General features: G+C 39.0%; 1 non-coding gene across 1 annotated transcript; it reads left to right on the forward strand.

The window, feature by feature from the left end:
• Positions 1 to 5301: 5301 nt before the first annotated feature.
• Positions 5302 to 5402, forward strand: LOC114505901. Its single transcript, XR_003685353.1, has one exon. It is a non-coding gene; the product is annotated as a small nucleolar RNA U13 (small nucleolar RNA).
• Positions 5403 to 12776: the final 7374 nt, after the last annotated feature.

Raw genomic sequence — 12776 nt, forward strand, 5'->3', positions numbered from 1 at the left:
TAGCCAACCTTTTTAAAAAAGTTTCCGTAACTTTCCCTTGTTACAAAGTTGTCCATACCAGTAATAGAATAGGAAAAATAATTATAAGAAAGTGTTTCCATGATAATATCTCATTGAAGCATGACCAAAAACCTAGAGGTAAATAGTTTTTATTTGCCATTATACAGATTTGAAACTGAGATGCAGGGAACTTAAACAAATTGCCAAACCTCACTGACTAGTTAGTGGTAGAGCCTGGACACAAATGCCTGCAGCTTGATTGCAGACTACAGGCTTTTAACTTACTGCAGTCAGTAGTCTAAAAGCAATAATGGAAGCGCAGAGCTAGAGCAGCAGACGGACACTGCTGATGCTGTCCCTCTGTGAAGACGATGGATTTTGGTTCTGCCACATCAAAAAGAGGTAGATTCTCGCCCTCTTCGATGGGACTTGTAACACACAAATCTTTTAAGAAATAAAGTAATTGACAAATGTAAGTAATTATGACAACTAATGTTAAAGAAAGTGAGATGGGGGAATCAGTGAAATTTCAGTAAGCCTCCTCCCACATATGAGAAAGCCGAGATCCACTCACTTGTCACAGGCATTAGGAGAAAACCAATCAAAAGAAGGGGAACGTGGCATGAGGCTCTGAACAAAGAGCTACAATGTTGCTATAATAACAGCTGAAACAAAACTCTACTGAGGTCACTTCCTGAATGAAGCTCTTGGGTTTAGAAAAACATGGGAGTAGTCCAACTTCAATTCATTGAAGCAGAAAATAAGATTAACATGATCAAATTAAAATGGAGAAAGCAGAATGTAAAATCTGAAGGCTAAAAATAGATGGACAAGGAACCTGAGATAACAGTGAGGCAGGAAAATTCCGGAAGCCAAAAAATTTTGAGAAGCGAGGGAAATGGCTAAGCTATCCACAATAATTCGGTAGGAAAAACCAGGTCAATGACAGACAACTACAAGCGGTGACTATATTGGTGCAATTTTTGTTCACCCTCCATTGAGAAGATGTCACTTTTCTGATAGCTACCCAGATGCATTCTCTCTGAGCCCATTCTGAGAATGAAAAGAATCCACTGAAGACCCAGGGACAGGACACATATAAACAGTTGGCCTACAGGAATGGATTGTCTTCGAGAAATAATGGAGTCCGAAAATATTAAGAGATTGGAGATGCAGGAAACCTGTTTTATTTTTCAAAAGGACTGGAGGGTAAATTTCATAAAGGATAGAGGGAAGAGCTCTAGATCTTGCCATCTCAAAAACTATAAAATACAATTTGTAAGATGTGGTTTGCACTTGGAAAAATATATATATATCCATAAATATATATCTAGGAATTCACTAGGAACAAGTCAGATGCTGCCTGCCTGATTTCCTTTTTGAAAAAAGAATAGAATAGTAAACAAACAAACAAAGACACAATGTGTCTTCTTTTTCAATATGGGGAATTTAACAAAGCGTCAAGTTCTATGACCAGATAGATCTAAATGTCCCAGAAACAACCACACACTACAGGATTAAGCGGTCCTCTGACCAACGACAGTTCGTGTCCAAAACAACAGGTCTTCATTCAACAATTATTTATTGTCTACCTATTATATGCCAGACACAATTTTAGATGTTGGATATACACTAATAGATAAGACAGAAAAAGTTCCTGTGGATATCATATTATATAAGGTGGGGCAGAGGGAAGAAACAAGCTAGTTGATGATGAACGCTATGACTTTGCAATAAGCAAGAAAGGAGGATTGTGAATGATGGGGTGGGGATGAGAGGGGTGACATTGGTGCGAAGACATGAAGGAAAGGTGGAAAGCTATGCAGATATCTAACAGAAGACTGTTCTAGGTAGAAGGAACAGCAAGTGCAAACCACATACGCAGACCTCAAGAACACGAGAAGCCTCTCTGTCCAGAGCCCAGGCTGGAGGCCACACAAGGACGGCTCCATAGACAATTGTAGGAATTTTAGTTTTACTCTGAGTAATGCGGGAAGACATTGGAAGGCTTCAAGCAGAAAAGTGATCTGGCAAAACTTTTAATGGAATCATTCTCCCGGTCAAGTAGCAAGCAGACAGTAAGAGGTAAGGGTAGATGTAGAGAATCAGCCAGGGAGTTACCACAGCAGTCCAGTCAAGCAGGTTGAATAAAAGCTTAGTGTGAGCTGTACATCCAACTTGGCTGCTCAGCAGAAGGTAAATCCATCTCAGACTCCCTTAGATTTTGTTAATACAAGTGTTAGATGCACAATAATTTAGAGCACCACACTCATTTCTGATAACCACCATTGTAGAGAGACACAGGAGAATATCCAGAGAAAAATAAATACCATATTTTTCGGACCATAAGACACACCTAGGTTTTGGAGGAGGGAAATAGGGGGAAATTTTTGAAGCAAAAAAAATGTGGTAAAATATTTAATAACATAAATAACATAATATTTCACCAATGTAAATGTACACAGAACTCAACAGCAGCATTAGCAACCAGTATTCCTCCCGAATGGGGGAGGGGGGCATCTTATAGTCTGAAAACACGGTAAATGCATCTAAAATAATGTCATTTGAAGCACAGTTCAGACATAGAAGAGAAGACTTAGGGTGGGCAGCTCTCCTCCATCATGGGCCTGTTAGTTAAAAGAAGACTTAGGTAACATAACAGATTTACTACCTGGCTGGCGTAGCTCAGTGGATTGAGTGCGGGCTGTGAACCAAAGTGTTGCAAGTTCGATTCCCAGCCAGGGTACATGCTTGGGTTGCAGGCCATAACCCCCAGCAACCGCACATTGATGTTTCTCTCTCTCTCTCTCTCTCTCTCTCTCTCTCTCTGTCTCCCTCCCTTCCCTCTCTAAAAGTGAATAAATAAAAAATATTTTAAAAAAACAGATTTACTCCACCACTTACCAACTGTGTGAGTTTAGGCAGGCAATATCCCCCCACACCTAATTTCCTATGTTCAAAGCTGATGGCAGTATTATACCCACCTCATAGGGATGTTGTAAGTATTATATGAACTACTACTTGAGAACACAGAGAAGAATGCTAGGAGCCTGTTAATAATAAAAGCCACTCAAAATGAGAGGAGCTATGTAATCATTAGGGAACTCTGAGAAGTAAGGGAAATGGGAGAGTTGTCCACAGTTGTTCTCTAGGATACTATTATATTCTAAGAATAAGAAGATTCACATAAACAAAACTAAGATGTACTGTTTGGATTAAACCAGTTTTGCCTTTTTAAACCACTTAAGGTAGAAATGTTTCGAAAATATACTCCATCCTAATCAGGAGGTTGACCGTGCAATACTTTGCACATCTTTCTTTTTTATAATGACTCACTGTCATTATCTTGAACATTGTTTACTGACTAGGCTATAATATGACAATGTCTTCAAGGCTTTACATTAAATGGCTCCAAACAGCTTTGTTGCCCTTAACTCTGCTGTCTATACAGGCTCTGATTTCGCTGTCACTTCTTGACGTATGTACTTGTAGTAGCCCTGCCCACCACAAATCCCCTTCCTATTTATGATATGCTACCTGCTAAAACCTAAATGGAAACTAGATACCCATAGAGTTCAATCATAAAATTCCCTCCTCATAGGCTCAGACCTGAGGGTGGGTCTCCACTCTGCTGGAGCAAAGTACATAGACTTTGAGATCCATATTTCCCTTATGGCTCACCTTTTAACACACTTCCAACAGTCGTAAATGGTGAGGTTGCCAAATAGCTATAGCAAAAACCTCCTCTAGTTCCTGAAGTTGAAAGGACAACTTCAGCAAACTTCAGAGGGGGGAAAAAAAGGATGTTTTCAGCTATTTTTTATCTTAAAATTGATAGAGTAATGCTTCTGATGAAAAGAAAAATGGGTATCAGGAATATAAAGCCTAAAGAATTTAAAACTTACATGGCCAAGAATTACTTGCATTTAGTATAATCGGTTTTGACCACATATTTACTGTACAAAGTGAATTTATAAGTACTTTGCAGAAAATAAATAACCAGCTGACTTTTTAGTTCAAAGAAAAAGCTAAAGCTCTTTCCTGTTTACATCTCTAGTTGCATAATGGTCATTTTTTCCTATAGATAAAGCAAAGATTATCTTTATTAGCCAAACTGACAGATATTTCCAACAGAGTTCAAATTTATGAGAACAAACTGGATTCCAGGGAGGTTGTACTGACTATTACTGGTCTAAATGTATGATAATATAGTGCTTGCCATGTAATCTAATTTCTTTTTCACGCTCAGACTGTGCAATATATCAGGTAAAACTAGAGCCACGAGCATTGATTTACATCTAGAGCCTAAGGAGCAAAACTTGAGCCTTTATCCAAATTAAAATTAGAATTCATGGTAGAGTTTGAACAAAGGAGTGATGTGACCTCACTTGCCTTTGAAAACAGTCACTCTGGTTGCTGTATGGAGAACAGACTACATATGGGCAAGACTATAAGCCGAGAGACTAGGAAGGAGGCTATTGAAATAAACCAGGTGAGATATAATGGCAGCATGTGGTAGCAGTAAAATTTGTGAACGGTAGCTGGATCTTGAATATATTTTGACAGAAAACCAACAGGATTTACTGGTGAATTGGATGTTGGCTGTGAAAGAAAAAGAGAGTCAGGGATCACTACAGGGCTTTTGGACTGAACAACTGGAAGGACAAGGTTGACATCGATTTAGATGAAGAAGGTTGCAGATATATCAGTTTGGAAGGAAGACTAGGAGTTCAGTCAGGTGTGTGATAACTATGAGAGATCCAAGTGAGGATGTTGAGAAGGCATTAGATAAACAAATCTGCTGTTTGGCAGAAAAGTCAGGGACGGAGATAAACATTTGACAGTTGTCAGCTAGAGATGGTTAGCCAAATATGCCTTTTCAGTTAAGACCAAAGAAAAACAATCTTACTTCTTCAGAATCCCAATGTGCTGGAAAGTATTTTGCCATGTATAATATGCACTTTTTTTGCCCAAATTTTTGAGGGGAAAATAAGGATGCACATTATATTCGGGTAGTGCCTGAAATACCTTGTATCTGTTCTTGTGTTTTCTCATTACTTGTTACATAAAATTTCTTGTACCATAATATGTTAAAAAATAAATGCTAAAATTTCTTTACAATACAAAACAAGTATCTAAATATAAACAAATAATTAAATTAAAAATTAAAACAAAATTTTTTCCTGAAAGTTTAGGCCAAAAGTGTGGTTGCACATTATTACAGCAAAATATGGTACTCCAGACTTCAGAAGGAAATTTGGATGGATACATAAGGGGAAATTTTACTTAAAACAACCCCCAACCCTTTTATAGTTCGTAAGTGTGATGATTGGATGTTCACACTTTTGTGTGATATGTGCCTCTCATAAACCTTGTTACATCGGCACATTGCCCATCTGACATAAAAAAAAAAGAAAGAAAGAAAGAAAGAAACAACCCCCAGCCCCAAGGAGCCATCTGTGGATTAAACAAGGAGGTGATAAAAGGGAGTTTCATGAACTTGGCCAGAGCATTACCTTTCTTCGCTGGTTTATGGCAAAGTAGATACATCTCAGGAGCACAGGGAGGTTGAGGTAGATCAAGATGCAGATTCAGAGAAGACAGTTGACATGAGATATGGTCAAAGTCAAGTGGCTTACAGCCAGTTCAGGTCAAGGCCAAATGGGCATTCAAAGCATAGTCTGAGGGCGATTGAAGACTTTTACACTTCAATTAATGCCTCCCAATTGACTCTAAATATCTTAGAATAAGCCTTCATCCCTATTGGCCTCTACCTCAGTCTTCAGATTGAATATAAGGCCCATGTTTTCTGACCCGACTAGAAATGTCCAACAGTAGTTGTCTTCTTGAAGTCTAGCAGGCTCTCTTGGAGACATTGTAACCTCTCCTCCTCATCTTCTAAGACAGCAATTTTCATCTCATGGCACACATAAACTAATTGCTAAAAGTCTGAGGCACACCAAAAACTACATTTTTTGCTGATCTGACCAAAAATAGGTATAATTTTTAATGATTAAAAAAAACAGTAATTACCCTTTTTGCTCCAAAGTGACTTTTTTAAAAAATCAGGCACCTGTATAAGGATTTATGGTACCAAGAATTAACTAATCAGATGCTACCTTATTATGCAACATGACCAGTAAGGTGCAACTCTATTATTATATGATCTATGAGTATATATTTATGGTTGAAGACAGGGCATTCACACCAGATGACTATTGTTGTGCTGGCTGTCATTTTTTAAATTTGACAATCTAAAGGAAAAGAGATCCATGCCCCTGAATAAATAGTCAGATACTTAAATTTTTTTATAGCACACCAGTTGAAAATCACTGTTGTAAGGGATTTGTGTGGTCTGGGCCATCGGTGAGGCTTGGCCAAGGCTAGTTACTGAATCCATATTCCCAGCTTTCCTATATACTCAGAGAGTTCCTTCTACCGAGCTGGAAGAGGAGATCCACACAGAGTGGAACAATATCCAGATACAGCCTGTTACACTAAGTCCAAGGTTGGTCCTAGGAACGCTGATTAAGACGATAGTCTCTTAATTTTACTCAATACTATTTAACCTCCTACCAATCTGAAAGCTCATAATTTCAAAAAAATTATTCTTCTTTTTTGTAATGAGTCAAGGATTGGAACTCAAACTACCTGATCACCTTATTAAAATTGATACATGTTACTACCACATAAACACATTCTGATACTATTTAAACAACTTCCATTATTTTCCTCCATGGCACTTACCACCAACTGCTACACTATACTGATAACTACCTGTTTCACTAATTAATTACTTTTTTATTGTCTGTGTCTCTCCACTATAATATATGCTCCAAGGGGGCAGGGATTGTCTCTGTTCTGGTCACTACCATATCCCCAGCTACTTAGAAAAATGCCTGGCATATAATAGGCACTTAATAAATATTTGTTAAATGAAGATATTGTATATAAATTCAGTAGGAAGGAAGAGGAGGAGGATAGACCCTGTACGTGGCATAATTCATTTTAAATGTCATATAGTATGTTTGCCTTTCCATCCACAAGACATGATGGATAGAAATTAGTAACAACTGAGAAAAAGTGGAAAAATTTCTAGAACAAGATGTGATTTGGAAGATGTGATTTGAGTTAATACGATAGAAAAAAAAAAACTAGCATGATTACTATAATCCAGGCACTGGGGCTAAATGTTTTACATGTATTAAGTCACTGAATCCACCAAGTGGCTGTTTAAGAAAGGTATTGTTACCACCTTTTTAGAGATGAAGAAAATAAATGTGCCCCCATCAAGCCAGTTCTTAAAAGGTCATGCTGTTAATTAATAAGTACAAAAGCAAGGGTTGGACACTGGTCATCCTCTCTCTTGAGCCAGGTATTTCAGCCCACAATCAATGTTTTAGGCAACAGAATCACTACTTTGATTCTTCACTCCTACCCAGTATTACGTCATCGGGGCCATAAGCTAGTCCTTAGGTGTCATTTCCCCACAGCTGTGGCCATCAGAATTCCCAGATAACCAGATGGAAAATATTGTTCTAATTGGGATAGCAAAATAAAATGTTCCTTAAAATAACAGTACTCTAGAACATAAATATAAAATATTCTGTAAAACTAAGTATTATAGATTGAGTCAGGAGTTTTACACACTCTTTAATCTGAATTAGCATGGCTAATTAGTTATTCTAGCATGGCTAATTTATTCCACAATCTGGGTTGCTCTGAAATTAAAAGCTTAGAGTGCCATCATAGAGTGCCTTAGAGTTTCATGTCATTTCTTGAGGAATTCCTGTTATTTAAAAATGGCTCTCATAGCTAGCCATTAACTTTAGCAAGATTAGGCAGCCGAGTGACCTCAGAGGCTAGAATACAGGCTAGGCTGACAAGCTGTTCTGGCAGCCATGTTGGATGTATTTGCTTCCAAAAGTGACAATGTATCAAAAGAATGAGAGTGAGATCATTTTGACAGGGAATTCTAAGAGGTACCAAACCTGTTAACCAGGAATCTGGTACTGGAATAAGTGTGCTTATTTCAAAATAAATTAGGCAATATCAGTTATAGAGAAGTAAGGTAACTGAATAACAAGATCTTTAGGATTCTCTGGCAAATATGCCCCAGAACTGTGCTGACCCTTTGAGGCTCTATTCTTATGCCCCATAGGATAATGATGTCACCCCAGATTTCTATGTAACATCTTTAATTCATAATTGACGGCCAAGCGACCAATTCAAAATAAAATATTCGATTAATGTGATGGTGAGAATTCAGAAACAAAGTCAAGATTCTTGACTATGTCATACTTGTATATATTACAAAACTAATATTCCAAAAGTCTGGAGAAAGAAAAATGGTTATTAAAAAGACAGAATAACATGGCAGAGTATATGACAATGACACTACAATGTATAGAATTCTCTTTTCCATTTGTTCTTCTCTCTGACACACAATGTCCCAGATAAGAGCTTATTAATGTGAGTGGTGCTGGAAGGACTGTAAGCTTCAAAGCTGGGAAGCCTTCTTTGGAGACATCAGAGCTCTGAAGAGCTAGAAGGACCAGGGTGAAGTTCAGATGTAAGCTTGTTTGTCTGGTCTATAAGACAAGAGAAAAGAGCTTAGTTGGAGCTTTGAACTTTTCTTCTAGGCTATCCTGTAAGACTGTACCTAAAGATGCTAATGTTTATTTGGTTGTAAGGCTCCTTCGTTCTCTCTCTGTGGAACCCAAGCAACTGGCAGATGTAGAGGCAAGTACGATGAATGACTCCAGTTCCCAAAATCGAAGAGGTTAGGAGTCGATAAATTACACTGTAAATCTCAGACTGCCTAACATCTGAACTTCAAGGAGGATCAGTCTGGAAGTCAAAAATTGAAGGGTAAAAGCTTTAATCCCTTGTCTACATGGGATACATGCAATTGAAATTACAAAAACTTTCCTGGGGCTTCAGAATATACCATATTTTAAGTCAAAATATCTTGACTTTTGATGATGCAGGACATGTAATATATGAAAATTAGAAGTTAAGGTGGTTAACAACCTTACTATTACTTTATTCTTTGTCATTAAAGACTCTCCTAATTTTTTCCTACTCTCTTCAATCTCACCAGGTGTCTTCTTTGGTTGACAAATATGCTCAGTGCCTAGAAACTATACAACATAAATCCCAGGGTAGCATGCACCTTTCCTGGGGCAGTCAGAATGTGGTGGATGTTGGGAATATTAATTTGGATTCTATCCAGAAATAAATTAAGGCCTTATGACCTTGGGATTTGGATAATGGCATTAGGCTACAAGATGTTACTTTTGTATCTCAGTGATTCTCAGTGTTTTAACATTGGTTTACTTAAGCTTGCTTGAGTAAGCTTAAGCAAAGCCTCAGCAGTCTGCAAGAATAATGTCACTAAGCAATTGAGAAAGTTGAAAATTTTGGAAAACACTTGGAGGAGCTCTCATATTGAGTATCTTTCTCTGCTCAGTCTTTTCACTAGATTTTGTGCTTGGTTTTACCTAAAGTTGTTTCTTTTTATGGGTACTCCTATTGTATACTGGAATCTCCCTAAAATTAGCTGGGGAGCAGAAGCCAGTTAGAGCTCACTTGATGGCTTGATAATATTTGGGAGATCATTCAAAATCCTCTCTAAATTTATTTGGTCAAGAAAAGTCCTTAGGCCCATGTCCTGCACAAATTCAATATGAACCTGAAATTCCATAAAATGTTTCTGATGCTTGAGAGCATAGGGCATTCTAGAGGCACTTTTTGTAGTCTGGATCCATACCTGAAAGTAACATTCTCCTTGGAAAACTGGAGAAACAGTGAGGGAGGACAAAAATCTCCATCAATCTCTCAATTGGGATTTCAATCCTGGAGCACTTTTAAGGAGAAAGCTGCTGGTGATCAAAAATCAGAGGTAACAAGGCCCAAGAAAAGGCAAAGCATTTGGCCAGGCCCTAAGACACCCATCAGTGAGCATTAGGCATTGGCAGTCCAGAAACTTGAAGAAGGCACAGGGCTTATGACAGGTATGGAGATGCTGTGGTCAAGCTGCCAACTAAAATAGTAATGGAGGTGAAAACTAAAGGACTTCTAGTCAAGATGGTAGAGTAGGTAAACATGGCTCACATCCTCACACACCACATCAAAATTACGACTACAATACAAAACAACCATCACTCAGAACCATCACAAACTGAGTTGACAACTATGGAATTAAAGAAACTACATCCATCCAGACTGGTAAGAGGGGCAGAGACATGGAACAAGCTGGTCTCACTTCCACATGTGGTAGATAAAAATTTGGGAAGGATATCTCAGGAGCGAGGAGTCCCAGCCCCACACCAGGCCCCCAGCCCAGGGTTCAATGGCAGGAAGATAAGTCCCCATAACTTCTGGCTGCAAAAACCAGTGGGAATTGAGTTGGTAGAAGAAACTTTTGGAGTCCCAACCAGTTCCTCATGAAGAACCCACACACAGACTTTCTCAGACTTACTGTCTCTGAGCTCCAGCACCAGGGTAGCAAGCAGCTTGAAAGGTACCAGTGGCATACAGGGAGGAACTGAAGTGTCTGGCATCAAGGTGAAAGCTGGGAACAGCTTTCTCCCAAACAGAAAGGTGGGAAGAGGCCACTGACCCTTTTCTGAACCCTCCCCCGACAGAGCCATAGAGCCAGCAGGCCAGTACCATATCTGAGACTCCATCAACCTGGCTAATACTGTTTGCCCCACCCTGGAGATCTCCTGAGGCTCTGTCCCACCCAACTTACAGGCCCACCCAAGCTGATTTTCCATATGAACGGCTGGTCTTGGCTCATGCTTCACAACTTCCTAATTCCTCTCAAAAAAGCAACAGCCAGCTTCAGTGAGCCCCCAGCTCCTGTACCTGTTGCTAAGTGCCCCCAGGTCTGACACTAGCAGCAGCCAACCTAGATTCACAGCTTGGCTTTGTGTGGGAATCTCCAAGCCCAGCACAAGTAGCAGCCATCTCAGATTGCTTTATAAGTTAGACAGGGTAGTCCCAGGGCAAAACACAGATGGGGACTGACCTTGATCTGCACCACCCAGGAAACCCCAGAGCCTGCACACCCAGTGGACAGCTACAGACCACATTGGAGCACCACCACACTACCCCGACACAGCTGATCCTCCACAGAGGGCAGAGGTTGGTGGTTAGTGGTCACAGACAGTCTTTACAGCTGATTGGCCTGGGTAAATAACTCCCATTGATCTGCCAACAACAACCTCCTCTTGTAAGCCTCAATTACAAGAGGAGGGTGTACTCAACCCATATGAAGAGCACACCTCAAATACCCAGCTTGGATGATAGGGAAGGCTGTGCCATTGGACCTTGTAGGACACCAATTACATTAGGCCACACTACCAAGACAGGGAATCATAGCAGCTCTACCTAATACATAGAAACAAACACAGGGAGGTTGCCAAAATGAGGACACAAAGAAATGTGGCCCAAATGAAAGAACAGATCAAAAACCCAGAAAAAGAACTAAACAAAATGATGATAAGCAATCTATCAGATGTAGAGCTGAAAACACTGGTTATAAGGATGTTCAAGGAACTTAGTGAGGACCATAGCAGCATAAAAAAGATCCAGTCAGAAATGAAGGATATAGTAATTGAAATAAAGAAATAAAGGAACAGGGAAACAACAGTAGAGTGGGTAAAGCCAAAAATCAAATCAATGTTTTGGAACATAAGGAAGAAAAAACAACCAATCATAACAACAACTAAAAGAATAAATAAAAAAACAAGGATAGTGTAAGCAGCCTCTGGGACAACTTCAAGCAATCCAACATTTGCATCAGAGGGGTGCCAGAAGGTGAAGAGAAAGCTCAAGAAATTGGAAATCTATTTGAAAAAATAATGGAAGAAAACTTCCCTAATTTATTGAAGGAAAGAGACATGAAAATTCAGGAAGCACAGCGAGTCTCAAACAATTTGGATGTAAAGAGGCCCACTCCAAGATACATCATAATTAAAATGCCAAAGGTTAAAGATAAAGAAAGAATCTTAAAAGTAGAAAGAGAAAAGCAGTTAGTTACCTACAGAGGAATTCCCATAAGAATGTCAACTAATTTCTCAAAAGAAACTTTGCAGGCTAGAAGAGATTGGCAAGAAATATTCAAAGTAATAAAAAGCAGGGACCTACAGCCAAGATTGCTCTACCCAGCAGAGATATCATTTAGAATTGAATGGCAGATAAAGAGCTTCCCAGACAAGGAAAAACTAAAGGAGTTCATCATCACCAAACCATTATTATATGAAATATTAAAGGGATTTACTTCAGAAAAAGAAGAGCAGTACTAGGAACAATGAAATGGCAATAAATGCATATCTATCAACAAATGAATCTAAAAAGCAAACAAGAAGAACAGAGACAGAATCATGGATACAGAGAACATCTTGATGGTTGCCAGATGGGAGGGGGTGTAGGGGAATGGGTGAAGAGGTGAGGGGATTAAGAAATACAAATAGGTATTTACAGAATAGTCATGCTGATGTAGAGCACAGTATAGGAAATGGAGTAAAGAACCTATCATGACCCATGGACATGAACAATGGTGTGAAGTTTGCCTGAGGGAGTGGGGGGTGCTGGGTGGAGGGCGGCAAATGGTGAAAATTGGGACAACTGTAATAGCATGATCGATAAAATACAATTTAAAAAATAAACATTACATGCATGCACTGTTATATTTTGTATAATAAAATAAAAATACATTAAATTATGCTATTTAGAATAGTAATGGGGTGATGAGTAGAGACAAAAAG

This window comes from Phyllostomus discolor, chromosome X (genome assembly GCF_004126475.2).
Source record: "Phyllostomus discolor isolate MPI-MPIP mPhyDis1 chromosome X, mPhyDis1.pri.v3, whole genome shotgun sequence".
Lineage (NCBI taxonomy): Eukaryota > Metazoa > Chordata > Mammalia > Chiroptera > Phyllostomidae > Phyllostomus > Phyllostomus discolor.